The sequence below is a fragment of the Bubalus kerabau genome, chromosome 9, assembly GCF_029407905.1.
Source record: "Bubalus kerabau isolate K-KA32 ecotype Philippines breed swamp buffalo chromosome 9, PCC_UOA_SB_1v2, whole genome shotgun sequence".
In the NCBI taxonomy this organism is placed as follows: domain Eukaryota; kingdom Metazoa; phylum Chordata; class Mammalia; order Artiodactyla; family Bovidae; genus Bubalus; species Bubalus kerabau.
This window is the reverse complement of record NC_073632.1, coordinates 90,758,315-90,765,843: the sequence shown is the minus strand read 5'-3', so window position 1 is coordinate 90,765,843 and position 7,529 is coordinate 90,758,315. Positions and strand designations below refer to the sequence as shown.

Sequence of the window (7,529 nt, the reverse complement as noted above, 5' to 3'; positions counted from 1 at the left end):
TCAAGCTTGAGGAAAGAAGAAGATGGAAAAAAGAGAACCTATAAGATCAGCATTGTTTGTAACAGAAATGAGCAATGTTCACAATAACAACAGGCAACATAATGTCCACTGATGAATGAATGAATAAATTGTGGCATATTCATTCAATTTATACGTTGTTGTGTTTTCTGTAATTTACAACAAATGAAAATGGAAGAACTGGATTCCATGCACCAACACAAGTGAATTTAACAAACAATTCTGAGCAACAAAGGCAATTGGTAAAATACATACAGTATAATACAATTCTTATAAAATCTAAAAACATGCTAAATAATTCTACATATCTTTAGGGATGCATAAATATGTGTTAAAAGTGAAAATTATGCATTTTCACTTTAGAGTTTTTAAAATTTTAAAAATTAATATTAAAAAACTATTATGACAACTTCAGGGGTGATGGAGGTAGGAATGAGATCAAAGAGGAGTTTCATATTTTAAATAGCATACAGGATAAATATTAATATTAAAATAAAATGAAATAGAGACATAGTTTGAAGATTCCCCAGGCAGACAAAACCAGCAAGCAAAATTTAGTTTATTTCATGAACATGAGCAAAAATTATTTCTTGTATATATGTCTGATAATCATAAATGAAACTTAGGTCACCTTTTTAAATAAAATGAGATAATCACTTTTAACCAATCCCCTGCCATCTGGAAATCCCCACTGTAATAACCAATCATTTTGAAAGTTAAACAGCTTTCTCACTTTCACTTTATAAGCCATCCCAGAACATGGTGCCTCTGAACTTCTTACCAGTTTCAGGTTTGAAGCATTCCTGTTCATGAAAGTTTATTTCTCACCCAATAAAAGATTCATATCAAGTAAAGCTCTCTGAATATTCTCCTAACATCAGTGTACAAATATTTTATGAGTGAGGAAATGTAAGGAAGAGTAAAGAAAATAAATTCAATAGTCAACAGATGAGATGTCCTCAAAAGTTGGAAAGATTTCTGGAGTGGAAATGCTGGATAAAGGGAGCTAGAAGTATAAGAGATGGGAGTTAGAAGTCAGTTGCCAATATTGAGTGCAGGGATGTAAGATTTAGGGTGGTAACAAAATCTGTAATAGATCCACAAAGTGGATGGCTGTTATGTGGAGAAAAAGATCATTACTATTGCTGCTGCTGCTAAGTCGATTCAGTCGTGTTCGACTCTGTGTGACCCCATAGACGGCAGCCCACCAGACTCCCCCGTCCCTGGGATTCTCCAGGCAAGAACACTGGAGTGGGTTGCCATTTCCTTCTCCAATGCATGAAAGTGAAAAGTGAAAGTGAAGTCGCTTAGTCGTGTCCATCTCTTAGCGACCCCATGGACTGCAGCCTACCAGGCTCCTCTGCCCATGGGATTTTCCAGGCAAGAGTACTGGAGTGGGGTGCCATTGCCTTCTCCGTCATTACTATTGAGGAGGTCACAAAGCTATAATACAAGGGCTGCTGTGTAGGGAAATCCTCTCCCTGGAATTTGAAATTGATTAGACTGATAACAGAGTGATAATGGGGAAGAGGACTGTGGTCCAGTTTTAGTGTATTCATAGGTGTAGTCTGTCAGTCTGTGCTGACAGCAAAAAGCAGGGGCAACAGGGTACAGTCTGATCTTAAGATCTGTGTTTTTGGTTTAATTGTTTTTGTTTTGTCTTAATAAAAAAAGAAGAGAAAAAAAAATATAAAGTAAATGAAGAGCAAAGAGGGCATAAACACCTGCTGGTCTAGGCACATGGTGGGGCAATGGGGGGAATTTTACTTGATGATACTCCAAAGAAAGCAACACTCCAAGGGTGTAGCTAATCAGTTCTATCTAGATCATGAAGACAATGTCCAGAAAAGGGAATGAGGTTTGTTAGAGGCAGTTGCTGTTGACTTTGTCCACAGAACGTGCAACAGCTCGCATGTGTGGGAAGGTATGGGGAACTGGAATGGGATGGAAATCAGGTGGTTTGATCATATACTCAGCAGTATATATACCGGGATACTGAAGAATGACCTGGGAAACTTGGGCTTCTAACAGCAGTGTGAAGCATGATGGTGCTAGCCCTGGCTGTGTCTATAGGAAGGGAAATAACTGATTTAAGTTAAACACCCTGGTAAGTAGAGAAAGAAGATAAACTTTGTCAGCTTAGAATTCAATTTTTTCTGCTTTCCTCAGCTCTTCTATCATCATTCTTCAACACCCAGTTCTACTCAGATCAACCCACTTCCTCCTTGTACACTGATTCAACTATCACTGTGGTATCTCTTCTGTTTCTCTATGAAATTGAGATGGTCTTTTAAATCTTGGTTTTCCTTTTGAATCCCTGACAATACCTAGCAAAGTGCTGGATGCACAGTGAATGTTTAATAAATATTTGATGGATTGGGCCATAAATTTCATTTGTCTAGGTTATAACCAGCACTTGGGCACTCAAGATATGGCTGTAAATTGGAAGGCTAAGGATCCCAGCTTTTATTACAAACTTTTTCATGTTTAAAAGAAAATCTTGGGTTGCAAAGATTTAGCCATTACTCTTGCTTCCTTCTCACCTCTTCACAATCTAAGATTTATAAAAACAGAAGTAGTTGCTGTGGAGACAGTTGCTGGGCCCTAGAGGAGCTATTTGAGAATAAAAGCAAAAACTGCTATAATATTCAATAGCAAGACTTTACATTAATCTTTTTGCCTTTAATGATAAAACTGAAAATAAAATACAGAAAAAAATGTCAGATACTGTGAACTCACTCTCTTTGTTGCAGAGTTGATCATCTGAGCCGTACCAGTAGACGCTACCCCTCGTTAAGATACTGAAATCATTCCGTACTGGTTACGAAATAGCCATTACCCCTGGACCTGCCCTGAGACCCTCCCAATGGCTCTAGCTTCCCATGGCTTGCCCCTGTATCCTCCCCATTTCCTCCTAATCCAGCAACTGAAGGTTAATATCCAGTTAAGCATAGGCTTAGTTAGCACTGCGACTGTAGCGGACATACCAGTTGTTCAACATGGTGAATTTATCAACTGTTAAAGATAGTGAATATCATTTCTGACTATATTTGTCAGGTGTTACAAACAAGAGTCCTATATACATGATTTATGTGGTCTTCCTAGGATTTCACATTCTTCTAAAATCGTCAATTAACATTTAAAACTTTAGTGACTTCAAGGGATAATCCAAATCTTTAGCTCCTCCCCCCAAAATTGGAAATTCTGGCAATACTGGGCTTTCATTTGAAGAAATACACAGAGCAGAGTATGAGTGCCCCCTTTAAATGCTGCATACACTCTCTACTCACCAGGCTTCATCATATTTCATTGTTCACCCAGTGGACTGTACTTTTTCATGTAACTAGCTCCCCCTGTGGATGTTTAAGTGTCTGTGCCCTGCTCCACAATAATCCCAAATCAGATTCCCTGGGGCTGGGTTTGGTTCTAGACTTTATGGATCATTTGGTGCAACACCAGCTCAGTGGGGGTACACACCTGCTCTGCCTCCTCCCTCTTCCAGGTTCCTTTTGCATCTACCTATTGTAACAGCAACTCACCTCCCTTCTCTTCTAATTCAGGATGGCGTATCCAGACTTTGCAGACAAGAAAACCTTGTCTATAGTGACTACATTCCTAAAAAGTTGCAGAAAAGATCTAGAATTGAGGAGAAGTGTACACTCTAGTCTAGATGTTTACCACCAATAAAAGATAGGGATGAAATTTTGTGATCTCTGCTATATACCTATTTTCTCAGTAAGTGAAAAATTAATATCTATGGGAAAAACTGCTGCCAACAATTATGCTGCTATTTTTGGGGAGAAAGAGCTCTATCAGGTCCAGGTCCAGGCCTTCCACCTGCTCACCTACAATTTCCTCCCTTAACTGTGACTGCTATCTACCAGTGTGTGAATTACCAGCTGCAGCTAATGATAAACCATAGGGAATATTTGAACACTACATTTATTCAGAAGCCTTGCCTCAGCTTTCTATTCTGCATAACATACCACCCAAAACTTGGTGGCTTAAAATAAGTTGTTGATTTGTTCATGATTCTGGCGCTCAGCAATGTGAGACGGTCTGGCTGGGGTCATTCATGCCCTTGTAGTCACCTGGCAGCTCAACTCTGATCTGAGATGGCTCCTCCCATATATCTGACAGGGGAGCATCTGGGTTCTCTCCCTCATGGTGGACCCAGCTCCTCGACATAGTGGACTCAGAGCAGCATTCCAAGAGGGGTTGAACAGAAGCTTCAGAGTTCTCATAACATCACTTCCACTACATTCTACTAGCCAAAGCAAGTCATGAAACCAGTCCAGGCTCTAACCATCAGGAAATAGTCTCCAGTTTCTCATAGAAAGAGCTGCAAAGTCATAGGCTATGGATTCAGGAATGAGAGGAGTATCAATATTACTGTTTTCTGTGCAAACAACCTGCCATATTCCTGTAGCTAGACGGGATGAAGGCCTGGGTTCCACAATAACAGAAGAGAGGAATTATGATTTAAAAAACAAAACAAAACACCCTTTCAAATATACTGGGATCATATACATTGGAAAGTCCCTAGTGAGATGGGAGAATGGAAAGATGATGAAGCTTCTGAAGTTGAGTCCTGATTTGGAATTTATCAAAGAAATTATAAAGGTGGGTAGAAAAGAGGGGTGGGAATAAAGGGCAGGTAGTGAGGGCAGGAGGATTTGACAGGAAGAATCCCAATGGGAGAACCTGTTTCTTGAAACAAATGTCAACCAGCTGCCACAGTGGAACCCAACCTCATTCCTTCTGTCTCTCTTTCAAAGCCTAGGCTGTGTTTTCCGATCAACCCACCCTCTTTCCTCTCATTCTCAAGTGTAGGATCTCTGCATCTCAGATCTGATTACTATGGTATTATCCAAACAACAACTCCAGATTTTCCTCTTTTGGTATGTCTTGTGTGGCACACCTGCTTGGCTTATTTTTTTTTTTTTTTAATATTTTTATTTCTTTCTGAATAAGTAAAGTATGTTCATATTACAAAATTCAAAAAGTACAAAAGTTACACAGACAAAAACCAGAGACAAAGAAGCAACTTGTTCCTAGAAAATGGCAGAGCCTGGATTTGAATGCAGGCTGACGTGGCACCCATGCTTTTGACCATGGACGGCACTGCTGAGTTATAAAATCAGGGCTTCTCATCAGTTCTGCTCACAGAGAAGTTAGAAATTACATTTTCCTCCATCAAAACTAATAAATCGACCTTGATTAGTGAGAGCAAAGTACATACTTGCACTCTTATTGGCTGAACCAATAAAGAACAAGAAGACTTACAAGTAGTCAGCATTGTCCCTGTCACAGAAATATGAAGACACCAAACACTACTTGTAAGAAAACATGATGTATTAATTTTGGCAACACTTGTACACCATGTCATGCCAATAAAGACAAGGGAATTGAAAGCGGGAACTGAAAGCAGAAATTGAAAGCTGGATGTGACCTGCTTCTATCAGCATCTCTGGAGTCAGTATGAGATGTGGGAGGAGAGGAGGCCTTTGGGAGGTGGGTGATTAGCTCCAGGGAGAAAGAAAGGTCCTCTGGTTTCTCTCCCCGTGTTTAACTAACCTTCTTACTTGAAAACCACCTTGGAGGAGAGACTTCTGCCATTTTTCTTCAGAATCTCACTGACGAAAAGAGACACAGGAAGAGCCCGCCCCTCCGGGATCACGCCCCCAGAAGTGCAGTGGGCCCACGCGTAGGGTCTCCGGAAGCAGTCGATAGTCACTGGTTTCATGGCATGTGAGTCAGCACGTGGATGAGTTCTCTGCCCCCAGGAACCTGGAGCCGCCGGCCTGTCACTGAGGCGGTGTTGTCCCTGACTATCACCGACCCATTCGTTGCAGTTGGCGAGAGAGCCGCCCTGCCGCCCGGCCTCCCCCAGCGGCCCCTCGGAGGTTCATCTGCTCCTTCACCAACTGCAGTGCCGATTACAACAAGGCTTGGATGCTAGACGCGCACCTACACAAGTACTGGGAGCGGGGGGCGGGGAAGAGACCCTATGTTTGTGACTATAAAGAAAGCTGGGCGCCGAAGAATTGATGCCTTTGAACTGTGGTGTTGGAGAAGACTCTGGAGAGTCTCTTGGACTGAAAGGAGATCCAACCAGTCTATACTAAAGGAGATCAGCAGTCCTGGGTGTTCACTGGAAGGACTGATGTTGAAGCTGAAACTCCAATACTTTGGCCACCTGATGCTGGCCGAAGAGCTGACTCATTTAAAAAGACCCTGATGTTGGGAGAGATTGAGGGCAGGAGGAGAAGGGGACAACAGAGGATGAGATGGTTGAATGGCATCACCGACTCAATGGACTTGAGTTTGGGTGAACTCTGGGAGTTGGTGATGACAGGGAGGCCTGGCGTGCTACGGTTCATGGGGTCACAAAGAGTCGGACATGACTGAGCAACTGAACTGAATTGAACTGATGAAGGGTGTGGCAAGGCCTTGGTCAGGGACTACAGTCTCAGCTGCCATGCCCTGGTTCATACCCTTGAAAAGTCCTTTGTACAGCTAGCGGCTGTAATCAGAAATTCAACAGAAAATAAAACTTGGAGAAACATTTTGAACACAAACATGTAAAACCAGCAAAAACAATATGCATGTAGTTTCAAAGGTTGTGAGAAAACCTTTAGGAAACATCAGCAACTGAAAATCCACCAGTGCCAGCACACCATGAGCCGCTGTTCAAGTGTGCCCATGAGGGATGTGGAAAACACTTTAACTCCCCCAGCAGTCTGAAGTGGCACGGGAAGGTCCACGAGGGCTATATCTGTCGAAAAGAATGTTCTTTGTGGCAAAAACATGGACAGAGCTTCTAAAACAAGTGAGAGAGACCCCTAAAGAGGACATAATGTGTGGCGCCTGCCAGAAAAACGTTTAAACGCAAGGACTTCCTGAAGCAGCACATGAGGATGCAGGCCCCTGAGCAGAACTAGTGCTGATGTCCATGGGAAGGCTGCGGCCACACCTACCCCACTGTGGTCACCCTGCAGAGCCATATTCTCTCCTTCCACGAGGAACGGCGCCCTTTCGTGTGTGAGCACACTGGTTGTGGCAAGACCTTTGCCATGAAGCAGAGCCTCAGCAGGCATGCTGTTGTGTGTGAGCCTGACAAGAAGAAAATCAAAGTGAGGCCATCTAGTGAGAAGCGGAGCCTGGCCTCTACACTCAGTGGGTACCCCCCTCCTAAGAGGACACAGGGCCTGGCTGTGCCATGCCCAGAAACGGGGAGCTGCTGAGCTGCATGGAAGGCCACACGCTTTCCACGTCGCCATGCTGACTGCGGCTGCACATGCAACTGTGCTGTGTGGAGGGCCACAGACCAGCCAGCTCGCTTCTCTCTCCCAGAATCACGTGTTTGTTAAAGTCACTGGGGCAGGACACCAGATGCTCTCATCTTTCTCGCCTTTCCCATTTCAGAGTGTCTCCTCTCGGGGTGCCCGGAGATGCTCTCCCTCCTTTTGCTCTAGGGAGGAAGAACACACGTCACAACCTTGCCCCCT

General features: G+C 43.1%; 1 pseudogene; it reads left to right on the top strand.

Moving 5' to 3' along the window:
* Positions 1 to 5,785: 5,785 nt before the first annotated feature.
* On the top strand, positions 5,786 to 7,306 carry LOC129659921 (transcription factor IIIA-like; annotated as a pseudogene).
* The last annotated feature ends 223 nt before the right edge of the window (positions 7,307 to 7,529 follow it).